General features: G+C 37.8%; 1 protein-coding gene across 5 annotated transcripts in view; it reads left to right on the top strand.

Moving 5' to 3' along the window:
- The window catches only part of LOC144461808 (uncharacterized), a 277,361-nt gene that overhangs the window by 198,565 nt on the left and 61,669 nt on the right, over positions 1 to 17,127 (top strand). The window contains exons 4-6 of one of the 5 annotated variants that reach the window (XR_013490441.1): positions 2,807 to 2,831; positions 3,150 to 3,198; positions 3,975 to 13,205. The exons of 1 other annotated variant lie outside the window; for it this stretch is intronic. The gene's annotated coding sequence lies outside the window, so the exon portion shown is untranslated. Of the gene's footprint in view, positions 1 to 2,806; positions 3,913 to 3,974; positions 13,206 to 17,127 lie in introns of those variants that run through there. 3 more of the 5 variants (XR_013490440.1, XM_078165469.1, XM_078165468.1) reach the window with 3 other exon arrangements.

The following is a 17,127-nucleotide window of genomic DNA, read 5'->3' as shown; positions in this document are numbered from 1 at the left end:
GTGTCATTCATGAAACATGAGCAGAACGAAATTTATGTGTATTTTGGCATTCATCACTAAGTTAGAAGCTCCGATCTTTTCGTACGTAGGCCATTAACAAAATCTCCACCTGCTGACTGCTGCTTGTGTAGGCCTAAGTATTGCTTGTCATTATTAGAAATTACAATTTTAATTCGTATTGTGCTCTGTGGTGTTCACAATATACAGATGTCTTCGAAACAAGGAAGTTAAAGATGCTGTTGCTCAGAGGTAGAGCGGGTCGTCCACTAATCAGAAGATCAGTGGTTCGATCGGCTCCTCCAGTCTGCATGTCGAAATATCCTTGAGCAAGATACTGAACACCAAATTGCTCACGATGGCTGTTCCATTGATGTGTTAGTGTGTTAAAAACTGAGTAGCAGGTGGCACCTTGTATGGTAGCCTCAGCCACCAGTGCATGAATGGGTGTGAATGGGTGAATGTGACTCGTAGTGTAAAGAGCGCTTTGAGTGGTCAGATGACTAGATACAAGTGCAGGTCCATTTACCGTTAATATAATATAACACATATAGCCTAGCTAAATTAGTTGGTATTAAGCAGATTTAGCAGATCTGATAAACTCAGATTAGGGTTCTTAAAAACATGAACATTTGAAAACACTGTTCTCTGAATAAATAAAGTAAACCAGCGCGCCTCTCCTCTGGCCTCTTTATGCACTGCAGCCCCAAACTGATTGTCAGTTTTGTTTAATTATCACAGACGCTGCGTGGGAGACGTAAACATTATTTCAAATTATGTTTTGGTTTAACAACACTGGTGGACGTGGGAAAGCAATTTGGTGTCTGTCTCCGCTCACACCGGGCAGCTGGTGAACCCAAATCTGGCAGAGTTGGAGGGAGACAGTGTGGTTATACGCTGGACTATCTCACTTGTTCTTAAACTGAAGTATTAATCTAAATGTATTGCCTACATCACACTGCCTATATTGAGATGTTTTAATAGTGGTTTAATTTCAGAAACAAAGAATGCTGAGGCTTAGGGCAAACATATCGTTATGTGGCTGTCCATGACGGCAGATGAGGGAGACGTCATGCCGCTCTGCTGGGCGCTTGATTTGCGTGCAGCTGCCACAAGGAAAGCTTAAGAGGGACAGGCAGGGGCTCGATTTAAATGTGGTTGTCAGGCAAACAACACACTTTTAATTAAGAATTGATGCCATGGGCCAGATTTAATAACTAAAATGTAAAATTATTAGAATGAAATAGTCACACCACTATGGGGTGCCGTTTGTAAAGAGGCTCACACTGAAATTAACATTTTGCCACATTTAGCTTCAAACAACATTTTAAAGTCACTCTTTACCACATTTACAGCAATATTTGAAATATGTTAAATATAATGTCACACAAATATAAACATAAATCTTAAACCTAAATCTAAATGTTAAATGTTAAATGTTAAATCTAAATCTTAAATCTAAAATATAAATCTTAAATCTAAATGTTAAATCTAAGTCTAAATGTTAAATGTTAAATCTAAATGTTAAATGTTAAATCTAAATGTGCTTGGTGAAACTAAATATTTGCAATATGCAAATGCACACTGCCGGTCAGCGGAAGTGCCAAAATAAAAGCCTGGGTGGTCAGATTGTGTTTATAGCATCAAATAACAAATTAAAACCAAACTAATCGGAGAAAATGAACACTTTAACACACGTCAGCATGATAAGAACTACCTAAAATGACAGAAACCATTTTTGGGGAAATTTTCTTTGATATGTACCTTGAGTTTTTCTGCTAACATGAAGGGGTGCGGAATTTATGGGTACACTCCACTGTCAGTCACTTTCTCCATGCTATCCTTGAAGGGCCTACTATTTTTTTCCCAACCTTAAAATGTTTAATAATTATTTTTTTCCCCTTTTTTTCCCTCATTTTACTTCATCTCCTTTAATGGGTTAATTAGGTGGCTGACTAATTCTTATTATTTTAAATTTAGGAAATATGTTTGGGAGTTGGACCATGGGAACAAATGATCCTGGGAAATAGGACCTGAGACAACAGGACCCCTGAAACATAGGGCCCTGGGAAAAAAGGATCTTAGAACATAGGACCCTGGGAACGTAGGACCCCGGGAACAATGGAACCTGACAACATAGAACCCTTGGAACTATATGTTGTTGTTTATGTTTTATTGCAAGCCAGGTCAAGACGGCATTTTCAACCAACTCACAACATTAATATTAGCTTAATCAGCTAGTTTGCCACAGCTGATAAAATCTGCCAGTCATGAAATCATCGACCAGTTGTTTAAAACATTCTCATAAATTTTGGTTGGTAAAATAGCCACTCTTACATACGGAAAGATTGTGACAGGCATGGCAACAGCAACTAATGGGGCAATTTAGCAAATTTGCCTTTGGAGCAAACAACACTGTGTTTGTTTTCTTGATTATATCGAACAAATCTGACTTAACTTACATTATAAGATTTTGTTACTGAAAATTCCTCTGACAAGTGAAGTAATCTCACCAATTTGCTAGATTGTTAAAAATGTTTGAAGAAACATAAGATTAGGTTTTGAGAGGCCATATTCCCATGTGTATGTGGTAATGGGAGTTATAAGGCAAGGGAAATGTGTGTCACTGTCACAGTCCATACCTGCAGGACAAGAACAGTCAGTTGCATTCAAAGTCACATAGCTTTAGCCCAAGGTTTTTAGGTTAGGGGTGGCAGTACACTCATAAATACTGTGTTTTTACATAGGCTATATATTCAGTTACCACAATTGTCATGAAGGTCTAAGTCCTCTGTCTTCCTCCCTGCAGGATCGATGGCAGTGAGGATGAGGCTGTGAGTACCCAAACATGGTTTAGATCAAAGTCAGTGCACAACATTATGCACTCACATCAGTATATATACTGTATGATTGTGATGTCTTACCTCACACCATGCCTTGCTATGCAGCTGACAACACCACCCGCTATGACTTTCCCCCAATACAGGCGTTAATGTCATGTGCTGTCAGCTGTATTTGTTGTGATGTAGTGTGGAAGCACATTTTCATGTGCCAGCTGTCCATGTCGCTGTGCTGCCATGGCGACCACATTCATGTTTAAGATAGATGGCATCTAAAGAAGAAACACTGTCACATTTCTTCTCGTCTGACAGGATGGCTCGTCTGCTGACAGAGTGACGCATGGATGCACGCAGGGAGGATGTAAGTTGAAAAGTGTGTGAATTAACTTGACTTCCAGTAATGTTGTGTATGTTTTTGAAGCATGGCTTTTCATGATGATAAAGAATAGGCCTTAATATTTACATTATCTGACTATTGTTATTGTTAGTAGTAATAGCAGCATTAGTGGTAATGACAATAATAATATAATAATAATAATAATAATAATAATAATAATAGTTTTAGTATTATTTGTCTGTTATCTTAAGAGTTAAAGTTCATACTTGACCTCAGAAATAGTAGTTAACAGGGCTGGATTAAACTGCCTGGGAGCCCCAAGGCAAAAATAGGCTAACCAGTATTTTTTTGTTCTAGAATATCACCCCCCTGGTTTGCTGTTTGTCAGTCAGTTTGCAATAATTTGATTAAAAATAGCACCACACTATACAAACATAATGTCAACAAAAATATTAAATCTATTACACACAGATGTGGTAACAAAAATCTACTATGCAAGGCCACTAGCATGGAAGCACAGCCCTGTTTTGAATGAAATGTTAACATCAGCATGTTAAAATGTTATCATGTGAGATTGTTAGTTTTTTGTTTGGCAGGTCTAATGTTTACCATGTTCATTATTTTCGTTCTGCATGTTAGCATGTTGAATTGTATTAATTAGCAAAGTACAACTGAGGCTGATGGTAATGTCATTAGTTTTGAAGGTATTTAGTAATAAACAATATATATATATATATATATATATATATGTGTGTGTGTGTGTGTGTATATAATTTAAAATTTTAACCTTTGCCACACAGAAAATCTGGGGCTTTTTGGGCACCTCGGGATCTGAAGTCCCGGAGCAGTTGTCTGCTTTACCCAGTCACAGAGGTGGTTAAGAGTTGGGGGACCCGAATCACATGACTTCACTTGAGTCAGATTCCAGCTGCAAATTTTAGGACAACTAACATTAAGAAGAGACTCAATTGAGCTTTGGCTTGGTGTCCATGACTTGAGACTTGATTTTGACTTGAGACAGATGACTCCAAAATTTTTTAATTAAATATTTGCATTTTTCCTTTTTCTTTTCCTTTTAGTTAAGTCGAGATTATGTAAATTTGTTCAGGAAAATGCCCTTGAAATGAACTGATTAGATTTACTGCAGTGAGGAAAAATGCCCCTATTGACTGTTTTATTCTGGTATTATATATGATTTCATTAGATGATTCTGTCTCATGCGTCAATGTAAACTCAGGATTTTACTGTTGTAGTTGGTTGAGGTGGAGCTCATTTTTAACAATTAACTAATGATTTTCATTATGGGTTAATCTGCTGATTATTTTCTCCATTAATCGATTGATTGGTTACAGAAATGGTGTCACAACAACCAAGAGCTTATTTTATTTATAAAGCCCAATATCACAAATTACAATTTGCCTCAGAGGCCTTTACAGCATAATACAATTTATAATGTTTGTCTTGACCAACGAACAGTTCAAACCTTATCGTGATTAAAAATACATTAACATTGTTAAAATAATTAAAAGCAAAAGCAGCCAAAAGTCCTTACATTTGTGACGCTGGAACCATTAAATGTTTTCGCATTCAAAAATTACGTAAATGATTATCAGAATTGTTTCCAATTATTTATTTCTTTGTGCCAACATCTTTATTTGTAAAGTAATTACAGCTGTCAGATAAATGTAGTGGAGTAAGAAAAATACAGTATTTCCCTCAAAATGTAGTGGAGTACAAGTAGAAAGTGGCATCAGAAAGAAAAAAAAAACATTTTTACTCACAGTACCTGAATAAATGTATTTAGTTAGTTTCCACCACTGGGTGTAGCTTGTGTTATTTTAGGGTATTGTAAGGTTTAAGCCCTGAAAGGGCAGAACCCTACTGAGTTTGTTTGAGCTAATTTGTTTTGTCTGTAGTCTATCAATTTAAAGATAATGAATCTAGTTTAGTAGAAAAAGTATACTATACTCTGAGATGTAGTTTTAGTTATTTAATAATTGTGTCTCAATGATTTATCAAATAAAATGTTTAAACTCATTAAGAAGGCTGCCTCTGTGATTGGCTGCAAACTGGACTCATTTGAAGTAGTGGTAGAAAGGAGGACATTGAACAAACTGTTATCCATCATGGATAATCCTGACCACCCTCTTCACCACATACTGGACAGACAGCAAAGCTCTTTCTCCAACAGACTGATACAGCCTCGCTGTCACAAGGATTGATACAGGAGATCATTCCTCGCCCAAGCCATAGCACCATAATACCTCACCTGCACTGCTGGTCATAAATAATTGCACACTTGTCAGCTATTTTACAACCTTAACATTTTATTCACAACCCCACTTCTCACTGTGTTGTGTATCTATCTATCTATCTATCTATCTATCTATCTATCTATTCTTAAAAAGTTTAGTTAATGTACTTTCACCTGTCAGCTGCTGCTTTCTGGTGGATGTTGGCAGGAACTACAAGCAGATCTGCACAAATACACACAGGGAAAAAAAATGTCATTTTGTTTTTAATATTCAAATTTAAATATATTTATCTAATTTACCAATATTTCATTTATTGTATTTATTTCAAGTACTAAATTCCTTTATTTTAATTTATTTTATAAAATGTATTCATTTTCAATACAAAAGTCATTTGTACTGTATTTATGGGGGTTTAAGGGTTCCTTAAGATATGTTTTGGGAGCTTTTGCCTTTATTTGATAGAACAACTATAGTGTGAGAGGGGGAGAGAGAGACCGAGGGAATGACATGCAGCAAAGGGTCGTGGATTGGAATTGAGCCTACTGCCCCTATGGCAGGTGTGCAGCCTTTGTACATGGGGCACGTACTCTGCTAGCTACTGGGCGCCCTTAGGGTTTAAGGGTTAAAGAGGAGTGGCCAGTTCAGTTTGTGCCTGTTTGTTATTAGGGTTCAAGCCCCAGAGGGGCAGAACCTGGTTTATTATTACTCCTTGTCTTATGCCGCAGTTCAACTTGCCGTGATTCTGATTGAGCTAGAAACATGAAACTTGGCCAAATAACTGGAAATGGTGTGCTGCTTGCAGCTTTTATTTTGGCAATTGAGCGACTATCTTTATGGGTCTGAGGGTATGACTTGACTTGTGACTTGCTTAACCTGGGCAATAACTTGACTTTTCTTGCCTGACTTCTAGCAGTGACTCAACTTGACTCTCACCACAGTAACTTGAGACTTGCACATGTGGGACTTACTCCCACCTCTGCCCATTAGAACCAGCCTAGGTTGTTATGATTAAATGCATCTTAACAGAGGATCCCACTGTCTTAATCCACAAATGGAGTTGTTATGCTGATGAAGACCATGAAACACTATTAAAAGCTCCAAAATCCCTCTGGAAAAAAAGCTAGTTAGTGGGCACTGAGTAATGATTACTTTATCATTAACAACAGTTTATGGTAATTTAAAAATGATTTATTTTTTGTATGTATAATTTCAGGCACGTGCACAGATGGACCCCAGCTGGTGTTCAAGCAGCTGCTCTTTTGCCCTCTGTGTAGATAAGTGCCCTTTTTGCAAGACATGTTATTTTTTCTATTTCTTTTAAGTATAATTTAAGAGTTTAGTTTTTAATTTTGGCCCATGGCATTAATTCTTAGTTAAAAAGTGTGCTGTATGCCTGACAACTGCATTTGTGTTGAGCCCCTGTCCCTCCCACTTCAACCTCGCTTGTGGCAGCTGCACACAAATCAGGCACTCTGGAGCAGCATCACGTCTCCCTGACCTGCCTTCATGAACAGCCAGGTAACGATAGTGTTTTCCCCATGCCTGCTTGTCACTGTTGTGAAATCAATATACTATTAAAACATCTCAATACAGCCAGACGAATATAGGTAGTAACCCACTGTTAAGCATTACAACAAGTAAGCTAGTCTGGTGTAAAACCACACTGTCTCCCTCCAACTCTCTGCCAGATTCGGGTTCACCGACTGAGACAGACGCCGAATTGCTTTCCCAATTCCACGTGCCTTTTTAAACCAAAACTCAAAATAATGTTTGCGTCTCCGATAATTACCTTACAGTTTTTCACGATTGCTAAGACACATTTCTGGAAAGCTGCTCTCCTTTTCTCTAAACTGAACACAACCCAATTTTCAAGCTACATTCACAAAACCTCAGACTCTTCTTGCAAAACCAAACTTTCACCTCAGAACAGTTCAATCTGTGCTCAGAACTGAACTATGTTGTCAAATCGTGCCCCAAGTCAATCAAAATTAAAAACACTACTGAGCAGTCACTAAACACTACATAGAAAGATAGAAAACACAATGCTCAGGACATGAAGCTGTAGAAATAAATGTTTATTGTTCACTGTAGGCTAAATGCATGTTGCAACACAAAAAACCTGTGCATTTAGCACTTGTACATAGTAAAAAAAAAAAAAAAAAAAAAAAAAAAAAAAAAAGTACAAAAAATAGACATCCTGTGCATTTACACGTAGCACTTGTACAGTACAAAAACAAACAGAAATCTTGTGCACAAGTGCTTTAGCACTTGTATACAGTAAGCCTACGTAAAAATAAAGTACAAAAATATACAAATGAGAAGTGCATTACTCAGCCACAGCATCATTTCTCCGTACTGGGTCAGGCCACAGGACTTCATCCACATCACAGGCCACATTTTGTCTGGCCAGGCAACGGGGGAAAAACCCCTGGCATGCCGTATCCAGGCTTGGCATGCCTCCACACCTATGTCACCACAGGCTAGTTCCATGGCTTGCAGGAGATTTACCCTGGTGTAAGGTTGGCGTTCATATACCTTCCACCGCCATAAGGAGAAGAATTCTGCAATGGGGTTCAGGAAAGGGGAGTATGGTGGAAGGCAAAGATTGATAAAACCTTGGTTCATATTGAACCACTCTCTAACCTGGAGGGCTCTGTGAAAACTCACATTGTCCCAAACAACAGCATAGATGGGATGCTCATCCTGCTGCCCTAACAGAGCATCTTGCATGTGATTGAGGAAAATGAGGAGCTGGTGAGTGTTGTAGGGCCCCAGGTTGGCATGATGGTGGACAACTCCATGATTGCTGATGGCAGCACACAATGTGACATTGCCACCACGCTGCCCAGGGACACCAACAATGGCCCGTTGGCCAATCACGCTACGGCCTCTCCTTCTCCTTTTGGTGAGATTACTGTAAACCCAGCTTCATCCATGTAGATGTATTCATGGGGTCTTTCCATTGCATCCAGTTGAAAAACTCTGTAGAAATAGATATAGTTTTGTAAGTGATACAGAAAAAGTGATTTAGGCCACTACAGTAAATCACTACTTACAGTAATCAACATTGAATATGTCTGGATATACCAACCTGTACATACTGGAATCTTTGCTCTTTGACTCTGTCTGAGTTGCGTTCAAAGGGCACTCTGTACAGCTGCTTCATGCGCAGTCTGTTGCGCTTGAGGACACGATCAACAGTAGAGAGACTGACACTGTTGATACCCTTAAAATTTACATGGTCCTCAATGATCTTCTGCTGAATTTCACGCAGTTTAATGGTGTTGTTCTCACGGACCATGTCGACAATTAGGGTTTCTTGGTGTGGGGAGAACATACCTGTCCTCCCACCCCCATGTGGCAGTCTTTCAATTCTACAAAAAGAGAACATGCAGTTACAAAAATATGCATGGAATACTAGGCCTACAAACAGTTAGACTAACCCTCCATTACAATACTACAGTACATTGGCACAGTGATGTACTGAAACATATATTTACTGTAAGTATACTGTGGTACAGTATATAGTATAGTCATACAGTCATTGCTGTCAACATTTACATACTATAATGTCAAAAAAGGTAATTACCTGTTCTCTTCTCTAAATCTTCGGATTATGGTTGACACAGTGAATCTACTGATGTTTGGTTGTACCCTTTGTCCAGCCTCCCTCATGCTCATACCATGGACAAGAACATGGTCAATCACAGTAGCTCTGATTTCATCAGATATTACTGTTCTTTGTCTTCGCTGACCACCTCGACCACCTCGACCTCCTCGACCTCCTCGACCTCCTCGACCTCCTCGACCTCTTCGACCACCTCTATGGATTTCTATCCATTGTAGTGCCTCACAAACCAGTGCTCTCTGAACTGGCTTATATATGTTCCCTCGCATCATTAGCCACAAGTGTGATCAATTTTGAGTTGTTGTGTTCAACCGGTGACACCTGTGCTTTAATTGTGTTTGACTTTTGCCACCTGTGCTCACCATTATGCAACACAGGTGCATCACAATGAAAATGTGTTGGCAAGTTGTGTCTAAACAGGTGAAAAGTGCTTATGGTTTTGCCAAAAGAGTGACTGATTCAATCAGTGGGTTCAGGCAACTGAGCATTTGGTTCAGACCATAGGGTTTAGTGTTTTAGCAATTGAGAAAAACTGTAAACAAAAATAACATGCAGTTTGACATGCAGGGGCTGCGGTGCATAAAGAACACAGAGAAGGAGTGCCGAGCTACAAGTGTCCCTTCTCTGATATTCTTATTCTCTTCTTAAATATTTAAAGCCTATTAAAAAGATAATTATAAGAATTAGCACAGGACTATTTAAAAAAGAAAGAGGAAAGGAGAATGTATAGAGGGGAGAACAAATTGAGAGAAGGAGAACAAAGAAAATAATTGGGGATTGGTGAATAAGGAGAGGAGAGGAGAGGAGAGGAGAGGAGACTTAGCCCGATTGCTGCAGCTGGACACAGGCCTACTTTAGATAGATTAGTTGGTTTGTTATTTTATTTATTCAGAGATTAGCATTTTTCAGTTTTGTGTAAAGATTTGTGGACTGTGATGGTTAATTACTTTTTATAGAGCGCTAAAATGTACAGTGTGGCATTATTGCCTTTGTTGTTGCCTGTTATAAATAAATCATAAATGTAGAAAGTGAATGTTTAGCAGCTGCTAGGTGCATATAGTATAGATATTTAGACACCTTATATGTAAGCTAGACGTACATTTCCCAGCTCATTACTGTGCACAAATGCTCTGTATATACTTAGGCCTCAAGAAACCCTCTGGTGCTGGCAGATGGACAGCTCCCAGCAAGGTGCACTTTGTGTGCGCACACTTTTTCTTTCTTTTTGCACCAGCACTTTGAACCCGAAAAAATATTGGAAGGGATGCTCTATTTTTCTATTTGAGCACATGCCCTGCAAAATGTCTGTGCATGGCACTGTGTAATTTGTTCATTTACTTACTTTCCTTTATCTCTCTATTATGGGATAAAATGTTTTGTTTTTTTTCTTGATGTCACGAAAAAAAGAAAAAAAAAAACATTTTTTTTGTGCCCAAGCATGAAAAAGATCATTCCCAAAATAAAATGGTGAGTATTGTTGAAACCTTTGGATAACAACCATGATCCTGGTCTCTTCTGAAAGAGCGGTCCTTGGAGTTTGTTCATTTGTCCAAATGATGCTGAACCAAAGTGGCCCAGAAATGTTTCTTTTCTCTAATTGCACTGTTTTGTTTTGTATGCACTCCTGTCAGAAAATAAGCAGCTGTTTTCACAGTGATATTGGGATCTTACAGTGGTTTACATAGATAGAATTGTGAAGCTTAGTGCTGTCATATGATGCACACTTTCTCAAGGTTAAGTGACAATTCAACGGAATGCCATCTGAAATATGGTAACAAACCCTTATTAGGCCCTCACTCTCACAAAGCTGATAAAATACAACATATCAATTCAATACCGTTTTAAAAACAGATGGAACTCTCACTCCCTGCCATCGGTTATCTCACCGCTGCAGCTGTGACACCAAAAACGTCTTCCCTCAGAAGCTGGTTTCACATGGTGGTTTAGATGTGTCTTCCCATTGTCTAGCACCATTTGAAATCAGTGTTCTTGGGGACAGGAGGACAGCTCCGGCAGTGAGTGAGCCCCAGGAGGACAAGCTCAGGACTGCCCTTCCTCTCCTTCCTCCTCCCTCTTTCTCCTCTAAAAGATAACTGATTTCCTCTGGTGCCTAGAACCCATTGCAGCCTTCTAGCACCATTTGAAATCGGTTATAAAAGTGTGGATCAATGCATCTAAGAGTCATCAGCAAAACACAGGACGAGCAGAAAAAAAGTTAATTACTGGCTCTTAGGAGTTTGAAGGACTCATATTCATGGAAGCTGTTTTTAACATGGAAAACAACTTGATTTCACCTCTAATAAATCTTACCTGAATCTTTTATAAAGCAGAGTTCATTATTTGTGTCACTTTTATTGCTAGGAACAAGTCCATGTCACTGCAGTTCCCCCTGACCACCACTAGGGGCTGACAAAAGTCACAGAATACCTCTTTGAGGTGATTGAGCTGTGTAAAGTGAATGAAAAAAGGCATTTTAAAAATTAACAATAAAGCACATTTCACACGACAGTGTTTTCATGTGTTTTTATTTCCTGTAACTCATGAAATGTTTTACATAAAATAAGATGATGGAGGGTCCAGGGTCTCCAAATACATGAAGAAAAGTAAGACAGGTGAGGGTCCCGGAAGTCCAAGTAAATATGGGCCTTTCAAAATAAAAGCCAAGAGAATACAATAGCCATTCTATAACGTTATGCAAGCACATACTAGGGTAACATCTGAGAAGAAATACATTAATATAAATTGATCAGACAAATTAATAAGTAAATAAATACACCAAAAAATGGACCGATGGAAACAGGGATTGATTACATGTAGATTAATATTGTGCATTTGATTCTACACAACATAAGTAAAGTCTTAGATTAATGATTTGCATTTTTTGGTGCAATACAGTTAGCAATTTAGTTTAACCAGCAATTACCAGCAATTACTGTGTGTGCAGAGTTGTTACTGTTAGCAGTGGTATTTAACTGGGTTTCCACGGTAATGCGCTGTTGCGGAGCAAAACAGAGTGGAAGTAGGTTAAGCTGACTCTCCACCAGTAGATGGCAGTATGAGTACTTAAATGTACGCCTGGTTTGTCTCTTAGTGAACTGTTAGCTTATTTTCCAGGTTATTGATGCAGATGTATTTAATACTATTCATTTAATTTGATATTTGATGTTTATGGTTTATTTACAACCTAGTTATAGACAGCATGCATTTACTTTTCATTTCAGAACCACACGTAGGTCTACCTGTATGGAAGAATGAGCATGTGTTGATAGTGAGGCAGAAATAAAAATGAAAAATAAACGAAAAAATACAGACACATTTGGGCTGTTCTTATCGGACATGATTCAGTGGATCAGGCTTCAGTTGCCAGCCACTCACAGCACCACCTGTACACTATACCTTCATCATTTACTCTCAGCTCAGAGTCAAACCTGCATTTCCTTCTGTTCCAACTCTGCTGTTAGTGGCTTACATCAGAGATTTCTTAATGTAGGCTGTTCGGTCCAAAGAATGATTTACTACTGTGCTACATAGTGTGAACACTGCTTTAAGAGTTGACTGTATCCAGCAGTATGCTCACGTCTGGGCACTGCTGAGCAAATTCTCTCTCTGCAGCTTCTTGGTCCTGTGTACTCTGAAAATGGTTGCTGTCAAAGTCTGACACCCATGTCACTGATCCCACCTCATACCAGTCTACATCAGAAATTTCTTAATGTAGACTGTTTGGTCTAAATAATGATTTACAGGACTGCAGAAATAGGACACAGCCAATACAAATGCACAATTTACTGACCCTCCACAGAAACTCTAGCAAAAGATGAATGAATGACGACAACATATTCAGATGCTTTACTTAAGTTCTCAAATATATATTCTCAAATATTCTCAAAATATTTATATACAGTTTGACTGCAACTCAAAGAAGACCTCAAAGTGAGACCTGTTTTGTCTGACCAACAGTCCAAACCTCAAATTGATTATTCATGTTTTGTGTGCAAAATGTTGTTTTCTAAAGTAAACTGGTGTGAAATAATTGGAGTGGAATAAAAAGTACAATATTGTCAGAAAATGTTGACTTTTTCAACTGTATTTGTTCTTTTTTATCAGCTGTTTCAGAGCCAAATACAATAAAATTTGAATTTTAATATGAATACTGCCTCAGTTCATGTTCATTTTTATGGTTAATTTTTAATTAATTCACTTACAGCATTGTGCAAACCATGTTGAGCTTCAATGCAAGTCCATTACAATTAAAACACATTCCACTACTCTTCTCAGGTACACAATGCTTTATTCAACAAACACTTCGGGCTTCCCTTCATCAGGTTGGTGTCTAATGCCACTTCTGGTTTTCTTATATACAGTCATTAATTGTATATGCAAAATAATCATCATCCTTGATTATCATCATTATTTTGAATGCTATATCTCAAGTACACTTTGAGGGATTTTATTCAAATTTGGTACAAACGTCCTAATTGGAAGAGGGCGGTTAAAGTTTAGGTAAGAGGTTTTCTTTTATACACAGTGAAAATTAAAAAAAAATTGTAAACAGTGGTGGTCTATATGGAGCTTGGGATTAGCACTTGGCTGATCAGTCAAACAGTGGTACTAGTACAGCGGATAAGCTCTCAAATTATGAGGAATTGTGCACTTTTTGAAAAAAGCATGAAATTTCTACCATAGTTAGTACATACCATAAGGTTTATTTTCAGATGTGGAGGGAAGTCAGATTTGACCTCTGAGGCCCGGGAGAGGTCAAATTCAAGATGGCCGCCAATAATATTCAAATATGTTTAACTTTGGAACCAAACACAATAGAAAAAAATTTAAGGTGTCATTTCCAACTAAATTTAGGGTGCCCATTCAGTTAGTGATACTCTTGAGATCAATGGAATTCAAGAAAATGCATTTAGGTCAAGGTCAAGGTAAAAATTTGCTTACAAAAAAAACAAAACATTTTCCCCTCTTTTTTAATTTTTTTTAATGAACCCCAAAAATATTTCAATTACTTTTTACTCTCATGTATTATTCAGTAATTAGTTATCATTTACTGGGATGTGTGGTTATTTTTTCCTGCTAAGCACATCATTATCATTTTTTTTTTTTTTTTTTTTTTAATGCCCTTCTAAGGATCGCTCTTAAGATCGCTCTTTAAGAAGCTCTTAACAGGAGCTGTCCACTACCGCGGTGCTGAAACAATTGATGTTAGGCAAATCGATCACCCGCCACTTAATCAGCGCATAAGTCACACACAGCGCTGCAACCTAATGTACTAATTCCCTGCTGCTCGTGTGTATGTGTGTTCTAATAATTACAATGAAAAACAAAGATGATAAATATTTGTTAATGACCTATTTTCTTGATGAAAACAAGACTATAACTAAATAAGAAGTAGTCTTGGTAAGAGAATCATAAGGAAATGTATTATATTTAAACAAAAAAACACAGACGCCTTGCTGAGGCCGGTGCCGTTTCCCACCACGTCCAGGAAGCTCCCCACTGCGTAAAAACACAGCGCAGCCAGGCATTGCACCTCGGGGCTGAGGGCAAAATTGCACCAGGTTGCCCTCCGGATGTGTGGAGACACTAACTGATGAGGCGTTGTATCTCGGTACTTCATTTGGACAGCCCGGTCTGACATCCACGTCGAGTGGGCTGAAGTGCTGACGCACAAAGGCATTTACATATATGGTTTGGCTTCGCATACGGCGATGCTGTTGGTTAGCAGCGAGAATATGCTGTAAAGCAGCCATGGTATCTCACACATGTGTGATGTGTCAACGCCTTTATATAGAGTAGCGGGTGGAGCATCCATTGATGTGGTTCCAGCTGAGCTCAGTTACACCTGTCAGTTGCCTGATATCTGAATGTCGCAGGTTTGGAGGGTGGATGTGTTTCTGTTGTGCCCTGATGCATTTTTTGGATGTGGTAAACAATCTCATATGTGCATACAGATGTGGGATATGTGCGGACAAATTATGCTAAATGATAGTCATGGTGATTCATTTTATTTGTGTGCCTGATGTGCACAGCACATAGGGGAACACACTTGTTATTCCTCATACTTATTTTTCTTCTTATTATTATTTTTCTTCCGCCAGATTTCAGTGCGTAACTTGTGCCACAGCTTTGAGCGCATATAGGGTCTTCATAAAACATATAGATTCAAGATTCAAAGTGTTTACTGTCATATGCACAGTAAGGACATGCGTTTCCCTGCAGAATGAAATTCGTTCTTTTCTGTCACCAGTTAATGCTAAACAATATAAATCTGAAGTATAAAATAGATCAAAATATATACAGTGCGCACTGTTTGAATATCTACGGAAGCGTATTGCATTCACTTGACAAAAAAAAAAGAGTCTGTTTTATTGAGTCATTTTTTCTGTTTTTCGGAGTAATTTTTTATTTTTCTGTTTTTCTGTGTAATTTTTTCTGTTTTTCGTGGTATTTTTTCTGTTTTTCTGAGTATTTTTTTCTGAGTTAAGAGAGCAATAGAACAACAGAAGCTTTAATTCCTTTCTTGAGAGCTCAATATAATGGAAGCCAACATGACCCGCTTGTTTAGTTTAATCCAGTTTCACTTTGTTTTGGGTTTGAGACACTGGGAGATACTCTTGTCTTTAAGTCATATAGATGGTGTTATCATTAGTTTGTTGACTTTACGCAGGCACCGGTCACTTGCAGGTGCCAGGTGGGAGCTTCTCGCGAGATTTTATGAGAAGTATCTCATGTGGCACCTAAATGTTAAATGTTAAATCTAAATATTAAATCTAAATCTAAATGTTAAATCTAAATGCTAAATCTAAATCTAAATATTAAATCTAAATCTAAATCTAAATGCTAAATCTAAATCTAAATATTAAATCTAAATCTAAATGCTAAATCTAAATGTTAAATCTAAATATTAAATCTTAATCTAAATCTAAATGTTAGTTCTAAATGCTAAATCTAAATCTAAATGTTAAATGTTAAATCTAAATGTTCTGGGTGAAACTAAATATTTAGCTAATATGCAAATTCACACTGCCGGTCACCAGAAGTACCAAAATAAAAGCTCAAGATGGTCAGACTGTGTTTATAGAATCAAATAACGAATTAAAACCAACTTATCGGGGGAAATTAACACTTGTACATGCATTAGCGTGATAATAACTACCTAAAATAACAAGAAACATGTTTGGAGAAATTTTATTTGATGTGTACTTTGCATTATTAGTGTCCCTTCGGAGGCAATCGCCTTGTTATTAACAAATACTTCCGGGTAGAAAACCAGCAGACTTTAGCTACATATACAGTATATATGAATATCTCACATTTTTACGTCACTATATCACCGTTTAGACTAATCTGATGTTTATAAAGTCTATAAATACAATGATTGAACAAACATTACTATTTCTGTGTGCACGTTTTGTAAATAATAATATGGTTATCGTAGATTAGCGGTTAGCCCCATTAGCGGTGTCTGTAAGTGTGTGTGTGTCTGTTTTTCCCAGCGGATGTCTTAGTTACAACATGATTGAGCTAGCAAAGCAGTTTTGTGTTGCGATGTGTGGTATTTATTCAGTTTTGGGAAATCACGATGTCTAGAAAGCATCAGTGGCCACAGCAGCAGCAGCAAAGCTAACATCAGGACGTCATTTGTTAAAAGCCTCCCGTTGTCGGATACGACATGAAACTACTCCAGTTAGCTCAATCATGTTGTAACTAAGACATCCGCTGGAAAAAAAAAAAAATTTTTCACGGACTGTTTAGAGTTAATTTGTCATTACAGACACCGCTAACGGGGCTAACAGCTAACAGTTAGCCCCATTAATCTACGATAACCATGTTATTCATTTCAAAACGTGCACACAGAAATAGTAATGTTTGTTCAATCATTGTGTTTATAGACTTTACAAACACCAGATTAGTCTAAACGGTGATATAGTGACGTGAAAAATGTGATATATATAGCTAAACTCAACAAGGTAAACAACAAGGCGATTCCCATTTACACAGTGGTCAAGAGTGCTGGACCGGAAGTATCACACAAAAAAACGGAAGCTGGCTGCGTTCTGTTTTGCC

This window comes from Epinephelus lanceolatus, chromosome 23 (genome assembly GCF_041903045.1).
Source record: "Epinephelus lanceolatus isolate andai-2023 chromosome 23, ASM4190304v1, whole genome shotgun sequence".
Lineage (NCBI taxonomy): Eukaryota > Metazoa > Chordata > Actinopteri > Perciformes > Serranidae > Epinephelus > Epinephelus lanceolatus.
Note: the sequence above shows the minus strand (reverse complement) of the source record. Positions and strands in the feature narration are given on the sequence as shown.